We start from the raw sequence: 20,818 nt of genomic DNA, 5'->3' as shown, positions 1-20,818 counted from the left end.
AACCTGTATCTTTGCATTACTTCCAGCATCTCTGTTTCTCTCCCTGTCAAAATCTGGTGGAGCTGTGCTGATAGGACTTCCTTCTCCTGCCAGCCACTGCTGCCAGGATCCTTCCTTTCCCCTCCACATTAAAATGAAAGGAATCCATAGAACAAAGGGGGATCCAATCAGAAGTTATTAAACTAATAAATAGTACACAAGACAAGAGAAATGTATGAAACTATTTAAAAAAACATAGGATTGTATGAATGCAATGTACTAGTTAATTTGTCACACCAAAAATGCAAAAGTCCATAAAATGATATTTTCCTGTTTGAGCTAACAAAGCTTAGGAGTCTTAATCTGCCAGATCTTCCCAATAGCAAATGATGTTATACTCAGGAATTTTTTAAAACTATGTGAAGTTTTTATTCAGTCTGTAAATAAAATTATAGTTGTAACGATACTAAAGGAAAACAGGTAAGTGTTCTGAGCTGTCCATAGTAACAAAAAGTTTAAAAAACAAACATGTCCAGAAATCCAGTAAAACAAGTTAAATGCAAAAAGAAAAGAAAAAACCCCAAACCTTAACAATTCAAAAAGCTACTCTCATTTGCATTTTGGCATAATAGATACACAAGAAATCAGTTTACAATCAAATATTTCAGTTATTTATGGTCTAGTAATAAAGATTTATCTAAAATATCCTCATCAGAACATACCTTATTTTCTTTAGGTAGATGAGCTTCTTTTTGGTCTAAATGTGTTAATGAGACATTAGTGTCATTGTAGTAAATTAATAAATAAATAGAGTATTGTTACTATTTTATAAACTTCAATTTAGCCCAAAACAACACAGAAACTAGAAAGCCTAGTGACAGAAATTCAGAACATAGTTCCCATAATTTTCTTCTACAATTTTAACTAGTGATATTTTATTTGAAAATTCTATATTACACTCCTTTCTCCAACTGTACTCATAATATGAAACTGGTTGAATGGTGATAACAGAGTCAGCTTAACTGTTTGCGTTTGCTGAGATAGATAAAGCAGACAGTGATTTAATTGGGAGAAATTAGAATGATATACACAATATTTTTAGACTAAACAATGAAAAGTCAAATTAGGTAAGGGAAATTTATAAACAGGAAACTGAGATAATTTCTCCCATTACAAAGATTTTGGATACTTAATTTTCTTATATTCATAGATTTTAATAAAGTTTTCCATAAACTCAATTAGCCAGCATGGAAAAATGTTATCTTTTATTAAACCCCATGCTGGAGATTTAATATTCTAATAAGGCACAAGTGCCAAGTGAATTCTTTCTTCAAAGTTCTTTCACCCTTTCCCCCCATCACTGGAGATTCTTTGTTCCCAATCTGACATCTTTGAGGAAACTGAATCCAACTTTGATTCACATGAATCAGATTTAGATTGCAGCATTTTAATAGCTGTTGTAATTGTTGCTAGTGAAACTTAAAAAGTGCCGTGTTTCAGTATTTTTAGAGGTAGGTCTCTGATTGTGTTATTGAACTGCCTCAAATGCATTAATGGCTAGAAAAGACCCTGGATGGGATTGGAAGTAGAGAGAAAAAAAAAATTTGCTTCTCCTGAGTCCAGACATGTGGTGTTGCAGTGAGCTCACTGATAGGGTTCCCCCCCCCATCCCGAGTAAATTTTATTGAGTAATCCAGATCTAGAAATCTTGGAGATGACTGAACTCTAACCCATGCTGGTGATGTGGGACAAACATATCTACATTAAAAATACTTCATCCTGGTTTGGTGGCAGCTCCCTTCTTTGTTAGTTTTTTTTCATATTTTTAGAACTTTTGGTGAGGCAGGAATTCACCCAGGAATCACTCCAAATACACTCCTCGTACATTTATTAGCATGTACAGAACACCAGTGTCATTGAAAAGTGCAGTCAATGGGAGTGTGACATAAAACCAAGATGCCTAATTCCAGCTAAGTACAATCCTGGCTGCCCCCCAGCACTGGCTCCTTATTTTCAGATTAAGGCACCTCTTCCCCTTTGGGCAGTGGCTTATTCTTGCATTTGGTGCAGACTCATAGGACACACACACAGGCTGCTCACTGGGCCTAGTCACCAGCCCTGAGCTCAGGCCAGTTCAGCTTTGCTGTGGCAGCACATGCCTTTTCCTGCAGCTTGTGTGGGTTCTTGAACCATAGAAAGGCAACTCCCTGCCCCAGAGGAGAGTCAGCAGCAGAAGCAGGATTTCCTGAGAGCTTTCTGGGTGGCTGATGTGGGGAGGGAGAGGCCAGCTTCTCTTACCTGCCCATCCCCAGCCAATCAGGGTTTCTAGGGCAAGGCCAGCCTTCAAGCACTGCTGTTAATCTGTGGAGCAGTAGTGCCACACTTGAATATAGGTTACAGAGCAAAATTATTATAATTATCCAAAAAATTATAGCGAGTAAAGACTGGATCTTGCAAAGTTGATACATACATTCTATGTTACTAAATACTACAGCGTGTTCTGTCCACTTTACGTGGAAGGTAACACTATGCTGTCAATAAACCACTAGATTGCAGCACTAACAATCATATACATTTGGAAAAAATATGCTGAAAATTAGAATTGCATGTACAATTTTAACAAAATATGGAACCCAGTAAGAACTGTGAGCTTGGTTCTCTACTGCCTTGGATCTTGTCATCCCTCACCCCGGGCTGTCCACAATCCGGAGATTGTTGTGTAGATTCTTACAAAGGAAAATCATAAGTGCCCAAATCTGCTAGGTTTATGACTGCTCAGCACAAAGCAGCCTGATTACCATGAAACACATTATCTTCTGCTAGAATATTTACCAATTTAATCTATGATGGATTTTAGCCAAGAAGCCACGTTAACAGAATCTTCATTTCATCAAGGGTTTTTTTTTATGATGATCATCAAAATCATTGTTCCTTACTAAATTCACTAAATCTGTGTCCGCAGGCAATTCAAAAGACACTGTGAACTTGAAGTCTAGTCAGATTAAAAAAAAAAAAGCAAGATAGTGATAACAGTGTCAGTGGCTACTGCTGGCCCTGAATCACCCTGCTAATTTTTGTGGGTTATCATCTCATTTTCCTAATTGCTGTGTTAGATACTCTCACAGGGAAGAGGGGCATAATGAAACTGACTATAGACAACATGCTGTCAAAAACACAAAGTAATTGTGCCTTTCAGGTACAATAAAATTAGGTGTTACAAGAAACAATAGCAGGTAAACTAATTTTGGACAGAAGTGTAATTTTCAAATTGATATGTTCCCTTAATTAACTGAAACAGCAACTTAGATTTTAGTTTTAATAGTTTATCAGAAATGCTTGTTTATTCTTCTCATGAAATACTCTTCTCCATAGAAAAAGGATCCTCATAGAAACCAGTTTTCAAATCTAATTGGGTAATGGACAAGGAATGACTTATACTAATTAAATGTTTTTGCAGTAGAGTTACTTACATTTGTACTTAGGAAAAAATGACAGTAATTAGAAAAAGTAAAATGACCGAGTTCTTTAATTTTTCTGATAAAAATGTCTTTATAGCTATAAAATTTAATTGGTCCAAACGCTTCTTCAGACACTGACTGTTCCTACACTTTGACCCAGATCCTACAAACACTTTTGTATGTGAGTAACTTCTCATGAGAGTAGTCCCATTAACTTCAGTAGGACAACTCATGTCTGTAAAAGTTACTCATAAGCAGTGCTTAATTTGTAATGAAAGAGGTGTCGGGGCTCAAGCAATTAGGTGGCAGGACTCAAGCCTACAGATGCCGGGGCTATGAACTAGGCTAGAGATACTGGGGCTCAGCCGTGGCAATCCCTGGCCCAAATTAAGCACTTCTCATAAGGTAAATATTGGCAGGATGAGGTCCTTTGTTTTGAAATGCTTCAGTGATGAGTACAGACACCAGAGATAAATAGTGATAGAGTAGAGTTTACTCTACTCTCTAGTGAAATTGAGGTCCAAAGATGAATAATACAATATGGCAATAGTCTTTGCATGCAGCAAGAAGACAAGTTAGAACAAATAGGAATGGATTGATTGCATATCAAGCTTCATCAAGCTATGTACTCATTAATCAAGCCAACCAGGAGTTACAAGGAAATGAATCACAATATATCGTAACAGATGTCCCCTTCTGATTGTAATCACTTAAGTTATCATTTATAAACTTTGGGTGAGATCTTCACCCATGCCCTGGCCTGCTTACATCTGGTATAAGGACAGGAGCAATGTAAAGGGGACCCTTACATGGTCATCAAAACCTCCAGTGCAGGCATGGCGGAAGACAGCTATAAGATTGCCTTCTGAGGATCCCCCTGCAAGCCCTGGCGTAGGGGCTATGCTGGTGGGGGGTGGGAATGGCGAAAGGAGGGGCATGTCAGGGATGGAGCAACAGCATTCCGTGGGCCAACCATGGCCCATAGGATAGCCTGGGGAGGCTGCCATAACTTAACACAATTTAGATAGCCTAGGGACCTAGCTAAGAGACTCTGCAGCCCCTAGAGCAACCCAGGATCTGGTGGCTTGCTAATGTAGTGTAAAACCACCATAGCCCCTATTGGCCTAGGCTGAGAGTTCTGTTGTGAAGGTTAGTTAATATTTGTACGGTGTTATGTAAGTGTAAAGAGTATTATTATACTATTTTACTTGTCCTTATGGTGCAAGGGAGAAAGATTACTATCATATTTAATTTGGATAACATTTATTTACTACTGATATGGATCCTCTTAAGCCTTTGAAGGCTGTTTCTGTTAAGTGAATGCACACTCCTTGGTACACAAAATATCTATGTACCAAAATATTCAGTCATCTTGAAGTGGTTTGTCCTAATTTGCAGTTTCAGATGTTTTTAGATGGTTTAAAAATAATTTCATATCTGGAAGTTTCTACTCCTCGTGTAAAGTGTGGTCTACTGGTTCTCTGGACCAGGCAAACTTCTATATATTATCAATTAGCATGACGTTTAATAAGATGAGATGTAAACATTTCAAAAAGCACCTAAGTCATTTTTGAAAATAGGAGTTAAGTCACTTAGGCGCTTTTGAAAATATTACCGCAAACCTATAAGAGTAACTGAGACTAAGAGAGATCACTATAAACTTGATGCTGCTTTCAATCTCAGTCTCCTATTGATTTCAAGTTCAAGTTTTGAGTACACAAAAGATATGAAGAATGAGGTCTTATAATAGTAGCTCCAATTACCTATATCTTTATTTTAATTTATTCTTATCTTTGTTATATTTTGCACATTCTCTCCTTCTAATGAAGAAATCACTTTCAAAAATACCAAAGCACATAAACATTAGTTTCCTTTGTCACTTTCCTTAAATTCAATCATATATTAAACTAAAGATCAGTACTGTGGTTTCACAGAAAACCCTCATATCAATAACAAAAATTTAAAATCTTTACACAGCTCAATACTCAATATTGACCTAATAACACTATTTGAAAAGATTGCAAATAATATACAAGAACCATGTTGACTATAGCAAACAGCTCTCTTTATGTCTTCCACACTTTAAAAAACAGTTTAAATGTTTCACATCATTATGAGACATATTTTATGACATCTGTTAAGAACTGAGTAGCCATTAAAAATAATTCTCCTTCACACTCTTGTTGTTTTCCAAAGAAGCAATAACTTTATAATCCAAACATTAGCTTTTCTTTGCCAAAATATTTCCCCCCCCAAAGTCCTCCAATTTCAACTTACTGAAATTACTAGACCGTGTACTGAATGATATCTCCTCCACTCTTCAACAGTAGTCATCATAGATACCGCTGATCTTGGATGAAAGGCCCTTTTTCTAAGAACAGATTGTTTGGGGTAATTGTAACTATGGGAAGTAAAACGCCATACACATTCAAGCGCAGTGATCCCCAACCTTTTTCGTCTGGCGGGCGCCAGATGATGAGCCACCGAGGACCGTGGCCAGCGGACAAACATCCGCCGAAATGCCACCAACAAGCGGCAACGTCAATAGGCATTGACGCTGAAATGCCGCCGACAAGCAGCGTCATCCAGAGGCCGCCTCTGGATGACGCTGTTTGTCAGCGGCATTTTGGTGCCGATGCCTATTGATGTTGCTACTTCTCGGTGGCATTTCAGCGGATGCTCGTCCGCCAGCCAGTACGCGGGCGCACATAGATGCCCTGGCAGGCGCCATGGCGCCTGCAGGCACATTGGGGACCACTGTTCTAGAGCTACAGGTCATCAGATGGACTGTGAAATATTTTTTGCCTATACATAAGGATCATATAGTGTAAGTGCTAATGGACAAAGCAACAATGTTTTACCTCAGCAGGGAGGTGCTTGCTCCAAGAAACTATTAGGAAATCACAGAGTTCTTTGGGCCTGCTGTTTGGCTTATCAGATGCATCATATTCCCCTTCAACTAGCTGGCAAAGAAAATTTATTGACTGACAAGTTAGTTCACTGTAGTTGTAGCTGAACTGGTCCCATCTTGTCTCTCAAGTTAATTCATTGAACAGAAGAACAGTATGAGTGATGGTCTTTGAAGCAATCTGTATTGGACCACCTTTTGCATAAGCAACAATGCAAAATGTCCTTTTTGATTCAGGATGGACAGGAAATCTGCTAAAATACATGCTTTTCTATAGCTTCTGTTGCTCCTTTAGATTTTCAGAAAGCGAACACAGGGTCAGGTCTGGATCATTTTGGGAGCTCCAGCTTGGGCTAAGCAACATTGGTACACAAATCTTTTAGATCTCTCAAGAGAGCCCCTATGTTATCTATCAATATCACTACTGACACAGGAAGGTCTCATCCTGAATTCCGATCCAGAGTCACTTTAATGTAATGGGACATTGATTACTTCTGGATCAAGTACTTGCAACGAATCTTGCTCTTAATGGTTATACAGTTATTGTACAGCAGTCAAACTTGGGTGCTGAGGAAGGCCAAAGAGTGGTGGATTGACATTTTTGATTCATGTTGTCTTTTCTGCAGCTCCATATTAAGTGGCAGGGCAAGATCAGCAATGAGGCTATTCAGAGCTGAACCCACCAATCAGCACTGGTTCAGTTCTGGCATCTTTCTTGGTATATAGATATTATTAGGATAGAAGACCAACAAATTATGAAACATATTTACCAAGGAATGCTACTGCACAGTCAGCAATCATGTGGTTTAGAAAAGTTTCTGTGGCGTGATACGATTGCCAACAATGGACAGATTAAACAGCCAGCCCACTTTAATGACCTAGTTAGAGATCGATCCAGGTGGTGCTCAATCTGCAAGGAGGCTACATCCCTTTGGGATTTGTGTGGATGATGATAATGACACAATCTTGCTGCAGTCTAGGAAACCTTCTGTGTTAAAATGTTACTCCCAAAAGTGGAAGAGGATTTTTCTATTCACAGCTAATTACAATCTGTCTCCATGCTCCGTCCCTATCTAATCTAATTTGAACAGTTTACTCAAATTTGAAGTCTATAAAGTCTTTTCTTGTCATCAGTCAAGTGCACCTGCCTGCCAGCTCAGTATACCATGTGCCACTTAATGTTTTTAAAGTCATCCATTATCCTACCCTCATTGGACTACTTAAATGGCTGGTTCATGTCTTTCTACTATTCAGTGAACATGTTAATTGTCCTTGACCAGCACTCTATACTTGTCATCCCCACTTGAATCCCGCTACTGGTTCCTTGTTTTCCATTGCAACAAGTTCACATTTCTTGACCTCTCTTTCAAGGCTGTCACAATGTTGTGCCTATCTTCTTCATTGCTTTTCTCTTATCTCTTTCCCCTATCTGACTGTGAAGGTAATCTCATCTGACTCTTTGTCCACGTCTCTCACTAGTGTCTTCATCTTGGTGCTTTCTTCCATATCTCCCTTCCATGTCTCACTCACTCTAAGCTAGTCTATAAGGCTTTTCTCCTTCATATCCCTCTTCACAACCCACAACTGCTGTGATGCCTACAATAAATCAGTCAATTAACAATAGTGGATAGATCAGTAGCAACTCCCACATCCCAACCCACCATCAAACTTCCATTTTTAAAGTTATTTGGAAATATCAAGTTTGCACTTAGCTTGTCTATATAATCACATTGTCATATTACCTGCCTACCTCCTCATCCCCACCTATCCTTTTCCATACTCACTTGTACATGCACTCTGGAGCAGGGACCAAGTCTTCTTATATGTGTATGCAGCCCTTTTACAATGATTACTATTGATATATAATTAAGTCCCATTGGTCTCCTACAAGGATATATAAGCTGGGATAAAGGACAGTGATGTCTGTTGGTACTATAAGGCTCTGGAAGCTATGCTGTTACATCATATATGGTGAATAAATTGTATTTCTCACATCCTCCAATAGATGATCCGAAGAATGCCACAGCTATTTATATGGGAGACAATTCCAAGGTCTCTGGATCTTTGTGATTAACAAGAGTACTGGCTTCTGTGTGACTCCCTAGTGACTAAGGGTACGTCTTCACTACTCGCCGGATTGGCGGGTAGCAATCGATCTATCGGGGATCGATTTATCGCATCTCGACTAGACGCGATAAATCGATCCCCGAACGTGCTCCCTGTCGACTCCGGAACTCCACCAAAGTGAGAGGCGGTAGCGGAGTCGACGAGGGAGCCGCGGCCATCGATCCCGCGCTGTGAGGACCAGAGGTAAATCGATCTAAGATACGTTGACTTCAGCTACGCTATTCACGTAGCTGAAGTTGCGTATCTTAGATCGATTCCCCCCAACCTCCCCAGTGTAGACCAGCCCTAAGAAACTATGGCTGCAGATATGGAAAACTTCAATATCTTTCTATGTAGAGGACTGGTCATATGAACTGTGATTTGGCAGTCTTGGAAAGGGTGGCATACAAAAGAAATAACGTGTCAACATTTTGAAAACATTGGATGTGATACCCATTTACACCGAGACTCCCATTATACCACTCTGATAGGGTAAAGGGATCACTGAGGATCAGACTAGGACTGTCGATTAATTGCAGTTAACGCATGCGATTAACTCAGAAAAATTAATCGTGATTAAAAAAATTAATTGTGATTAATCACAGTTTTAATTGCACTGTTAAACAACAGAATACCAATTGAAATTTATTAAATATTTTGGATGTTTTTCTACATTTTCATATATATTGTATTCTGTGTTGTAATTGAAATCAATTATTATTTTTGATTACAAATATTTGCACTGTAACAATGATAAACAAAAGAAATAGTTTTTTTCAATTCACCTCATACAAGTATTGTAGTGTAATCTCTTTGTCTTGAAAGTGCAACTTACAAATGTAGATTTTTTTAATTACATAACTGCTCTCAAAAACAAAACAATGTAAAACTTCAGAGCCTACAAGTCCACTCAGTCCTACTTCTTGTTCAGCCAATCGCTAAGACAAACAAGTTTGTTTACATTTGCAGGAGATAATGCTGCCTGCTTCTTGTTTACAATGTCACCTGAAAGTGAGAACAGGTGTTCTCATGGCACTGTTGTAGCAGATGTCTCAAGATATTTACATGCTAGATATGCTAACCATTCATATGCACCTTCATGCTTTGGCCACCATTCCAGAGGACATGCTGCCATGCTGATGATGCTCATTAAAAGAAATGCATTAATTAAATTTGTGACTGAATTCCTTGGAGGAGAATTGTATGCCCCCTGGTCTGTTTTACCCACATTCTGCCATATATTTCATGTTATAGCAGTCTCAGATGATGACCCAGCACATATCGTTCATTTTAAGAACACTTTCACTGCAGATTTGACAAAACGCAAAGAAGGTACCAATGTGAGATTTCTAAAGATAGCTACAGCACTCAACCCAAGGTTTAAGAATCTGAAGTGCCTTCCAAAATCTGAGAGGGATGAGGTGTGGAGCATGCTTTCAGAAATCTTAAAAGAGCAACACTCAGATGCAGAAACTACAGAACCCAAACCACCAAAAAAGAAAATCAACCTTCTGCTAGTGGCGTCGGACTCAGATAATGAAAATGAACATGCATCGGTCCACACTGCTTTGGATTGTTATTGCTGGTGAGTATTTGCTTCAGGTTGGGGGTTGTCTGTAAGTGAGGACAGGTCTGTCTCCCAAGATCTGTGAGAGTCTCTCACTTGTCCTCGCTTACAGACAACCCCCCAACCTGAAGCAAATACTCACCAGCAACCATACCCCACTGAACAAAAACACTGACCCAGGAACCTATCCTTGCAACAAAGCCTGATGCCAACTCTGTCCACATTTCTATTCAAGTGACATCATCATAGGACCTAATCACATCAGCCATGCCATCAGGGATTCGTTCACCTGCACATCTACCAATGTGATATATGCCATCATGTGCCAGCAATGCCCTGCTGCCATGTACATTGGCCAAACTGGACAGTCTCTACGCAAAAGAATAAATGGACACAAATCTGACATCAGGAATCATAACATTCAAAAACCAGTAGGAGAACACTTTAACCTGTATGGTCACTCAGTAACAGACCTGAGGCTGGCAATTTTGCAACAGAAAAGCTTCAAAAACAGACTCCAACGAGAAACTGCTGAACTTGAATTGATATGCAAACTAGATACAATCAACTTAGGCTTGAATAGAGACTGGGAATGGCTGAGCCATTACAAACATTGAATCTATCTCCCCATGTAAGTATTCTCACACTTCTTATCAAACTGTCTGTACTGGGCTATCTTGATTATCACTTCAAAAGTTTTTTCTCTTACTTAATTGGCCTCTCAGAGTTGGTAAGACAACTCCCACCTTTTCATGCTCTCTGTATGTGAGGGCAGGTCTTCACTATGGGGGGGGGAGGGGGGGTCGATTTAAGATACGCAAATTCAGCTACGCAAATAGCGTAGCTGAATTCGACGTATCGGAGCCGACTTACCCCACTGTGAGGACGGCGGCAAAATCGACCTCCACGGCTCCCCGTCGACGGCGCTTACTCCCACCTCCGCTGGTGGAGTAAGAGCGTCGATTCGGGGATCGACTGTCGCGTCCCGACGAGACGCGATAATTCGATCCCCGAGAGATCGATTTCTACCCGCCGATTCAGGTGGGTAGTGTAGACCTAGCCTGTGTGTATATATATCTCCTCAATATATGTTCCATTCTATGCATCCGAAGAAGTGGGCTGTAGCCCACTAAAGCTTATGCTCAAATAAATTTGTTAGTCTCTAAGGTGCCACAAGTACACCTGTTCTTTTTGTGGACACAGACTAACGGCTGCTACTCTGAAACCTGTCACTATTTCTTTTGTTTTTTTACAGTGTAAATACTTGTAATCAAAAATAAATATAAAGTGAGCACTATACAGTTTGTATGCTGTGTTGTAATTGAAATCAACATATTTGAAAATGTCGAAACATCCAAAAATATTTAAATAAATGGTATTCTATTATTGTTTAACAGTGTGATTAATCACACGATTAATCACAATTATTTTTTTAGTCGCTTGACAGCTCTAGATCAGACACATATTTGTTTTTCTTGAGATGTATAATCAATGCTCCGTTGTTATACACTGTAAAACTCTCAACCATTGTACCACTTCAAAAGTTTTTTGTTCTCCAACACCTTGTAGATGATCTCTCCACTTCTTTGTTTCTTTCTTCTCTTCTCCTCCTTTCCTACCTTCAATTTGTTCCTTTTTTTAGGGGAGAGTCACCTCCCTTCTTCTTTTGATTGATTGAATAATGTAACATTCCAGGGTGTAGGCGCTGCAGCCTAGTGGTTGTAGTGGAGCCAGATGGCGGAACTGGCATCATGGTTAGAAGACAAGTCGATGGTCAGAGCCAGGAATCAGGACAGAATGTGAATTGTGGTCAGGAGACAAGCCAGAGATCAGAGCCAGGAGTCAGGAGTGGGGGGTCCGGAGGGAGGTAGAAACTAGGATTGGAGTGGGAACAAGTGCAAATTAGAGCAAGGATTGGTACATGAAGCATGTCTGTTACAGCTGCCGGCACAGAATGCATTGAGTGGCTGCTGTGCTGCTATGGCTACTACAAGGCTAAATGATGATCAACAGGCTTTCCTGTCCAATCAGGGAGCACAGTCATTTAGTGAGCATTTCCCGGCCCACCCCAGCTACTCAGGTTGCCAGGTGACAATGCCTGGAGCCATCTGATTCCTGACACATAATTGTATACTTACATACTATCCACTAAAAACTTTTAATAAAAAACAATGTTCTTTGCTACCCATGAACTTGTTCTGACATCTCTTAGGTCCAACCTTACACATTTTATATGCCTTAACGTCTGGGAGCAATTCTTCCAGATGGCAGTCTTTTGGGAACAGAACTGTACCGCAGTGCACCATGATCATTGCAGCTTCAGTAAGCTTTGTTTAAACATATTTTCATATGCTTATAATAAACCAACAAACTAAGAAATGTATCCATTCATAATAAGATCTAAGAGACTCAAGATATTGCTTGAATGCTTGATTTCCTTGTTGGTTCCAAAAGTGATGCCTTTAATCAGTTATAAATTAATATATTTCTTCATCATAGTTTCTTTTATTCACAAAATCCATTCTTTACTTGCAAAATTAATTAGATATGGTAACACTATATTATCTGTTTCTAGAAGACTATATAACACTTATAGGCCTGGGTAATTTTTATAAGTGTCCTAATAGCCTATATTGTGTGCCACTTCCAAACTGCAGAACCAGATGGGATTCCTAGCTGACTATCTTGTTCTTTGTTGAAGACTGGAAATGTATCAGATCCTAGGCTGATGGTAAATCAACATAGCTCCATTGACTTTAATCCAGCTACACTGATCTCCATCAGTTTTGCATTTGGCCCATAGTTAGGATAATGTTAATCTTATCTTTTCACTTTTAGTTGGATATATTCAAAATAAAATATTAAATAGATGCTACTTGACCCTGGACTGACTAAGTCTTACCTAACTGACTGAAGTAATTGTTGGAGATGTAACCACCAGCCTTCAGCTCATTCACATATAGTATTCTTGGGACTCGCATACAATTTAAAACATTTGGGAGGGATTTTAAAGGTTCAAAAGACAGTTAGGTGCTCTACTTCCATTGGAGGTCACCAAACTCTCATTTTTATAGCTGGAATCTCCCCCTTTGCTATTATGTATAGCAAATACAAAAAAAAGCCCAAAACAAACAACCATGTTAAATACAGCATTATGTAGCACAGCTAAAAATCACAGAAATTTTTTGAAAAAAAGGCCAATGTAAAGATCCCAATGGGAATATTTGTTTAGCTGGATTACTTGTTCTTTATATTTTTTACAACACAAAAAAATAATATTCTAAGCTACTTTTCTTCAGGGTGGCCTCCGTTCATTGCCACCAATAGGATGCACGCCAGTGATGCGAGACTACTGGAACTTTCTAGAAGCAGTGCCCACTGTGTGCCATATGAGTGTCTTGCAGCACCAAATGTTCATAGACCAAAGTTATATATGGGACATACAGTACCCCTGATTGCCTTCCAACCACAGTTGCCTGTGAACCAAGGAACCCCAGACCTCAGTTTGGTTTTCAGAAATCTCACTTTTTCTCTAAAAATCCCATAGTAAATCATTACTTTTAGAATTTTAGTGTTAGTTAAGGGTGTCATCTTTGAGTAATTTTCTTAGTTTTTAAGTCAGTTTTTGAACTTTCTTCATAGTTATGGAGTTAGTTGCTGGACTGACTTTGGCTTGGTGATGGTGATATGGTGGACCTAGCCTTAGGTTAAAATGCAGTCTCTGTTTTCCTAGATCCAGAGACCGTAACTCACTGCTTTGTCCTCTTGTGGGGAAGGCCAATCCCCTAGCTAGTGTTTGGTGTATAAAGTCCGTGACATCCTGGACTGCCAGCTTTCAGGCTTTGTTTTAAGGAAGACTTGAAGGTGAAATCCTCTGAGCTGCGTGAGATTCAGTCTTCTGATTCTTTGCAGACTCAGAAAAGACTAGCTTTAGTCTCCCTAATCCACTTCAGTGGCCAATGTGAAGGATTCTGTGCTGATATCATTCTCTGAGTCAATAATGAGTCCATCTGAAACAAACTCCTCTGTGGCTTTGGTGTGGGTGCCAATACCAAGGGGCTTTTGGTGCTGAATGGGAGAGCTAAGGAACAAGTTTAATTGACATAGTAGTAAAAACACTGGAAGCTTCTGGAGTCTTTCCTACACTCAAACTCTCTCTAGTGGTAGCATGGTAGTACCAATGGGAATCTTTTCCTAAAATGTCCTAATGTAGAGATAATCCCAGACTGAGCATGTTTGGGTTCCTTTCCAGCATATGTCAGAGGTTCAAAGCCACACAACAGTAAAAATCCCCAAGGCTTTAGAAACAGCCAAAATAAATAATCAGTTTGGCGGGGCTACAAAGCACATTACAGAGAAATTCTTTCAAAGTTCCACCTTCAAGCTCAGCAAAATCAGGAAGTGAGATTGCACAAAGTTCAATGTCTCCTGGCAAAGAAGCTCATCAAGACCGTGCAAAAGAGGACATGGGTTTTTAATCTAGGTACTGCCCAATTCCCTGACATCTGAGACCTAAAATTTTACATGGTAATTTTTTTTTTCAAAATTGCATCTCTACGTATACTCTATCATACTTCTTCTAGACCAGTGGTTTTCAATCTGTGGTCCATGAATCCCTAAGAATCTGCAGACTACTTCTAAGGAGTCTACAAAAAGGTGACTATGAAAAGAAAGTTTCAGATCCCAGAAAAGGTATTCTGTTTTTCTGATCAATGAAAAGTATGTGAATATCCCCACCTACAGGTCAAAACCCGGAAGTGCTGTTCTTACCATAGAAGCCCACAGTTTAGCGCCCTTTCTCATGCTGTGTCAAATCCCGTGCCGAGCACGTGCAACATTTATAGTTGAATTCTGTTCAGTCAGTTTTCAGGCAAAGACTTCTACAGTAGGGGTCCATGGACCACAGGTTGAATTTCTAAAGGGGTCCGCACCTCCATTCGAAATTTTTTAGGGCTCTGCAAATGAAAAAAACATTGAAAACCACTGTTCTAGATTACAGCAATGGGCTATGAGCCACGCAAACGCCAGTAGTACGGGATATACTTCTTAAGCACATGATGTATCTCAGATATTGTCATATATGAACACTGCTACAAATTCTTTGTATTTTCTTTGGGCTGGAGCTGGTACCACATGTATTCACAAAGTGCTTACTGGCAGTTCTCATAACTATACAGATGGACAACTGGCTGATCATGGGCAGCATGCTGGAAGGAATCCATGGATATATTATGCCACCTTTGGTGTGCTAGGTCCCTGATAAACTATTCAAAGTCACGGATTTAGCTGAAAAGACAATTGGAATACATTAGAATCCTGACAGACATGACTTAATTCAAAGCCTTCTTTTAATTGAACTCTAGTTAGGATTCAGGTCATTTTACATCTGGTAGGATTTGCCAGAGCCAGCAGGTATCTGCAAGGATGATGTTGACGTAGGGCCTGTGAAGGGGACCACTCACCACAGTGGCCCACCCCATGGTTGAGCAGGGTGTGGCAGGTTCTATTCTTTCCTGGCACTTCCCTGTTGGCAGCCACTCTGGGGTGGTCTGCCCCTTCTGTGATTCAGTCCTCTGGCCAGGTCACATGTTTTATGCCATCCCCTTTTGGGGAATATAAAAAGTCCAGCAGTTGGGGCAGCCCCCTGGGCTAGGTGCAGGGGCTCCAGGTCTTCCCCCTGGCTTGAGGTCTCAGCGTCTTAACCCTTCTGTCCTTAGATGCTTCTTTTCCTTAGACTCTTTGTTTTGGGGGTCAGCTTCTGCCTTTGGTACCCCGTAGGTGTTGGTAGGGGAATCCAGGCTCACCCTGTCTGCCAGGTTCCAATCCAGGACCCAGTGTAAGCAGCTCTGTCCTGTACCACCAAAGTGCTATACTGCTGCCTCCCCCAATCACTCCCTTTTCTCAAAGATCCCTCTTTCTCAACAGGTAAAGTAAAGGCATTAAATACCTGGAATCAAAGATAAAGTCTCAGACCTTCTGAGACTCACAAGTCTCTTCCCTTTGAGTTTGGCAACTTTATTACAGCCATACTGCAGGTAGCTGGAGCTCCTTCTGAGGGGCTCAGAATGCAGGTCAGTTCACCTCCACTGTCTGCTGCCTTCCTGAGCTGAGCTGCTTTCCTTTTTAGCTCTTCCTCCAAGCCATGCGTGCTTTGCAGGTCGAGCTGCCTGGGTCCAAAGCAGCTGCTTAACCCCTTCTCCACTTGTGTGGGTTTGTATACCCCATTACAGGGCCTGACAGCTGCAACAGAGTTTTTTTAATATCCATGGTATATCTCCACATGAAACAAATTCAGTGGACCTTGAAGTCTCTGTGTTCTCAAGCCTTAGGGAGATTCATGCCTTTTCGGTACTTATCTACAAAGAGGTTGATGTTCTGAAGAAAGTTCAGAAAAGAGTAATGAAAATGATTGGGAGGCTGGAGGGACTGACTTAAGAGGAAGCACGCCAATAGTCTACAAATGTTTAAAGTGTGTACCAAGGGGAGAAGCCTGATTTAGTACTGTTCATGTCCTTGCTGCTATTCCATAACCAGATCTTTAGGTCAATTACATGTAACTACTTGAAAATATTAGTTTAAAGCAAGGTTTCTCAGTCCTTTTCATATTTTGATGCCACAGTCTTCCTTTCACATCCTGCCCTCCTCAGATGTGCCCCAGAATCTTTTGCACCATTTCCTGTAGATCTTCAGTGTTGCTGCAATAGTTCATGCAGGTCTGTTTACCTTTGTGCTTGAGAACTGATTAAAGGTGACTGCACAAATTTGGTTCAACAGAGGATTAGAGAAAGGGAGTGGAATCAAATTCATGTATTCTTGCTCCCCTTGACAACTGTTGGTTTAGTTTCAGTATTGCCGGGGCATCTGTCTTGTTATGGTCCATTTAGAAAAGAAAGTTAAGAACCCGGGATGACAATAGAAACTTGTATTCTTTCTTTAATCCAGTCAGTCAGAATGGGAATTTTTTCAGCTACTGTTCACAGACAGGCACAATCGAATAATAGACATGCCAGGACAGGCCAAGTTCGCCAGTCACGTTGCTGATATTTTCACTGAATGATTAGGAAATAAAAGCTGAGCATATACGTATATAGTCAAACAAAAATCTTCAACTGAAATCTTATCTCAGTTACACGAATGTAGTCATATTGACCTTAATGGCTAAATTAAGAATCTTATCCTCAGTACATTTTTCATTTCTAATTTGAGGCAAAAAATTAAGTAAAAATACAGTGCTGATGTTCTGCTGTATCAATTCACAATAGTATTGCTCTATGTTTGTACTACAATAGTATGTTACCTAATACAAGACACCATCAAATATTCCCCATTGCTTGATATGCTTGTTAAATCAGGTTTTTCTGTTTAGCAGTTTATGAAGCTTGGCAAAGTTAGCAGCAGTTTCATTATGTACATTCATGTAGTTTATTTCATCATGCGGAAGTTCCAAAAAACATTTGCAATTTTCACTGCTATTTGAAGCCATCACTGTTTTGTTTTTGTCTTGATTCACAGCTGCACACTTTAAACTATACCATCACAAAAGCCATGCTGACCTACTTTATTTTATAATTCCTTGGTAGTAAACATTCCAGTGCATTCATTGCTAGTACAGGCATCTTGCTTTTAAAATCTGAATCTGACATGAAAGGATTAAATGAACTCCAGGTTTCTTGCAGTACAAATCATAAACAATTGGATGCTTTATAAAATATCACTACAGAAATCAAAAGTGAATCAGTTAAATGGTGAAGAAGTTTTTGTAAGGAAGAAGGATCCAAACTTCTTGCATTTTCTCCTTGAGACAAAGAATTTTGAAATTTGCTACATATTGATTTAGTAGATTGTATTCTCTCATTACTCCTGGGGGAATTCAAATTCATGTCTCCCGCAGCTTTCTTTGCTTCCCCACAATAAAATGACTTTCTGACAGGGAAGCAAAGAAAAGCTGCAAGAGCTGTCATGCCCCACTCACTAGTAGCACAGGTACAACATTTCAGACACCCAGAGCAGCTGGCAAAGAGGTAAATCACCGCGGGGCTGGGGACACCTGAGCCAGTGGCTCCTACCCTGAGCCGAGATCAGCTGCTAGTCCTGGCTGGCCTAGAGGCAGGAGAGGATGGGACTTCCTCTTCCCCTGCAAGGAGTGGCTGGTGCTGTGTCAGACCCACCCCCAGAACCTCCCGCACTGCAGAAAGCTCAGCATCCTCTTCTGCTTCCTTCCCCCATCACTCCTCAGCTGTGGGGAGAAGGGTCACTGTACGGGGAGCTGCTCCCCCATCCACCCAACCCCTGTGCATCCGGACCTCCCATATCCAGACATCCCTGCCAAGCCTCACCCGGTACATCCAGAACCCCTCTAGTCCTCCATACCCAAACCTCACCCCACTGAACCTCAACCCCTGCATCTGGAGCCCCCCTGCACCTGGAGCCCCCCTGCACCCAGACAGCCCTCCACTGAGTTCCCTGCACTCAAACCCCCACCCTGATGCCCCATCCCCTGCACCACCCTGAGTCCCCACATCCAGACCCCCACACCACAGACTGCCAACTAGCTGCACCCAGACCCCACCCCACCAAGCCCCACTCCTCCAGCATCCGGAGCCCCCCTGCTGAGAACCTCACACCCAAACCCCTCTGCTGAGCCCCAACAACCTCCACCTAGAAGCCCCTGCAGAGTCCGATTGCCCCTGCACCTGGAACCCACCCAATGAGCCTCTGTGCATCCAGATCCCCCCACACCTAGACCCCCCACTGAGCTGCCTGCACCCAGATTGTCCCACACAGAATCCTCTCACCCCCCACCTGACTCCCCCCACACTGAGCTCCTCCACACTTGGATCCTGCCCCACACCCAGTGCACCAGGCATGGCCCCAGGGTGTTTCTGGGGCAGGCCCAGGCCTTGTGCTGCGTCAGGGTCGGGTGCAGCCTCACCACTGAGTCTGTGTTGTGGCGGGGGGGTGGGGGGGTGGAAAGGCTGCCCAGTGGATCTTCCACCTTCATACAGCCAGTGGCCTCTGCTCCCCACTGCCATGCTGGAGCCTCTGCATTTATTTATTGACAAATAAAATTTGCAGAATTTCGCAAAATATTGTGCACAGAATTTTTAATTTTTTGGTGCAGAATGTCCTCAGGAGTATCTCATGGAACACAGAATAAGGCTCTCTACCTGCATTATTATTAGAAGTGACTTGTAGTACTTAAAGGCCTCATTTTATAGCTGTCAGGACATTGAGTAAATACCTTTTTATCATCATGCTGTTTAATACATGTCATATTAGTTCTTTACTTGTTTGACTAGTGAATTTTCCATGATGAATATGAACAAGAAACTCCAAGATGCTGGAACAGAGAAAATTTCATTGTGTGTTGGCTTTATCTCATGAATTATAATATCTTGCTAAGAAGTGCGATGTTTTAGTTCCACATTGCAGCTGCAGCAAACAGAAAATGTTCTGAGCTACTGGGAAAAGGAAAATTTGACAGGTGTGAACTGATAAAAATCAGCATCTTAAGCTCTGAGGAAGTATTTTGTTCACATAGCAATTAAAAAGTGTTCACAATCATTCCTCACCATACGTAAACATATTTGCAATGAAAATTTTTAATTAAACTTGAAACTTCTTGGGCTTCCTGGCCGTCTTGCCAAAAGTGACACCCATTTTTTATTAAATCACTACAATTACCACATGCAGGCTCACAGTCGTGCCTCTTCCCCTTCCACAGCAGAACTTCACTGAGCCAGGGTTCATTTATAGATGCAGTGCAGATAGGACCAGATGTTCCGATTTTATAGGGACAGTCCCGATTTTGGGGTCTTTTTCTTATATAGGCTCCTATTACCCCCCACCCCCTGTCCTGATTTTTCACACTTGCTGTCTGGTCATCCTAAGTGCAGAAGTTAGACAAAAAATGCTGAAGCATTTCCCAAGGGTTGCATTTGTAAAGTATATGGAAAGAACAGAATACAGTGCAATAGCAGAGAACAACGCTTTCACGCTCACACACTCGCACTCATGATACATGGATAATTCCTTAGTGCAGTGTTCTTCACTATTTTTGAAGTGGGGGGCCACTTTGGCAAAAATCCTTCAATGTGAGTGCCACATCAACTACTAAATTAACACATTGCTTACTACTCCTTAATGATGTCATGTTACAGAGCCACTCATGTATCTAAAACAAAGTTTATTTGTACAATAAAATGATACTCCTTTTATAAAATAATAAGCAGGAAAATATATGGAATTAAAAAGGCATCTATGTAAGTAAACTTTTAAGAGCAGAATAATGTGAAATTTACTTTAAAAACTGGATGAGCGAAAGTGTGCCTGTTCCTCCTTGACTTTGTTCATGCAGTATTTGTAAGTTGTCATCGCAATCCGAGTAAGGCAGTCCAAATGTTCGTTGGTCAATTTGTTCCTCTGTTTCCTTTTCACCCCTCTGGCTGGGGGTGAGGGCTCTAGGGTGGAGCTAGGGTGAGGGGTTTGGGATGTGGGAGGGGGCTCAGGGCTGGGGCAGAGGATTGGGGTGCGGGGGTGAGGGCTGCAGGGTGGGGCCAGGGATGAGTGATTCAGGGTGCAGGAGGGGGCTCAGGGCTGGGGCAGAGGGTTGGGATGCAAGGGTGGGGCTCTGGCTGGGGGTGTGGGCTTGGGTGGGGCCAGGGATGAGGAGTTTGGGGTGCAGGCAGGCTGTCCCGGGGCTGGGGCCAGAGGACTCCCCCCAGCCCTCTCCCTGCCGGCAGCAGCTAGCTCCGGGGAAGGGGTGCCTCTCTCCCCCCTGCTGGCAGGCAGCGGCTAGCT

At 41.3% G+C, this 20,818-nt stretch overlaps 1 protein-coding gene across 1 annotated transcript in view; it reads left to right on the top strand.

The window, feature by feature from the left end:
• PLCZ1 (phospholipase C zeta 1) overlaps positions 1-20,818 on the top strand; it is a 124,884-nt gene that overhangs the window by 87,105 nt on the left and 16,961 nt on the right. The window lies entirely within an intron of this gene.

Source organism: Terrapene carolina, unplaced genomic scaffold (assembly GCF_002925995.2).
Source record: "Terrapene carolina triunguis isolate 2854851 unplaced genomic scaffold, T_m_triunguis-2.0 Scaffold112, whole genome shotgun sequence".
NCBI lineage: Eukaryota > Metazoa > Chordata > Testudines > Emydidae > Terrapene > Terrapene triunguis.
The sequence above is the reverse complement of the archived record's forward strand: the minus strand, read 5'-3'. Positions and strand labels throughout refer to the sequence as shown.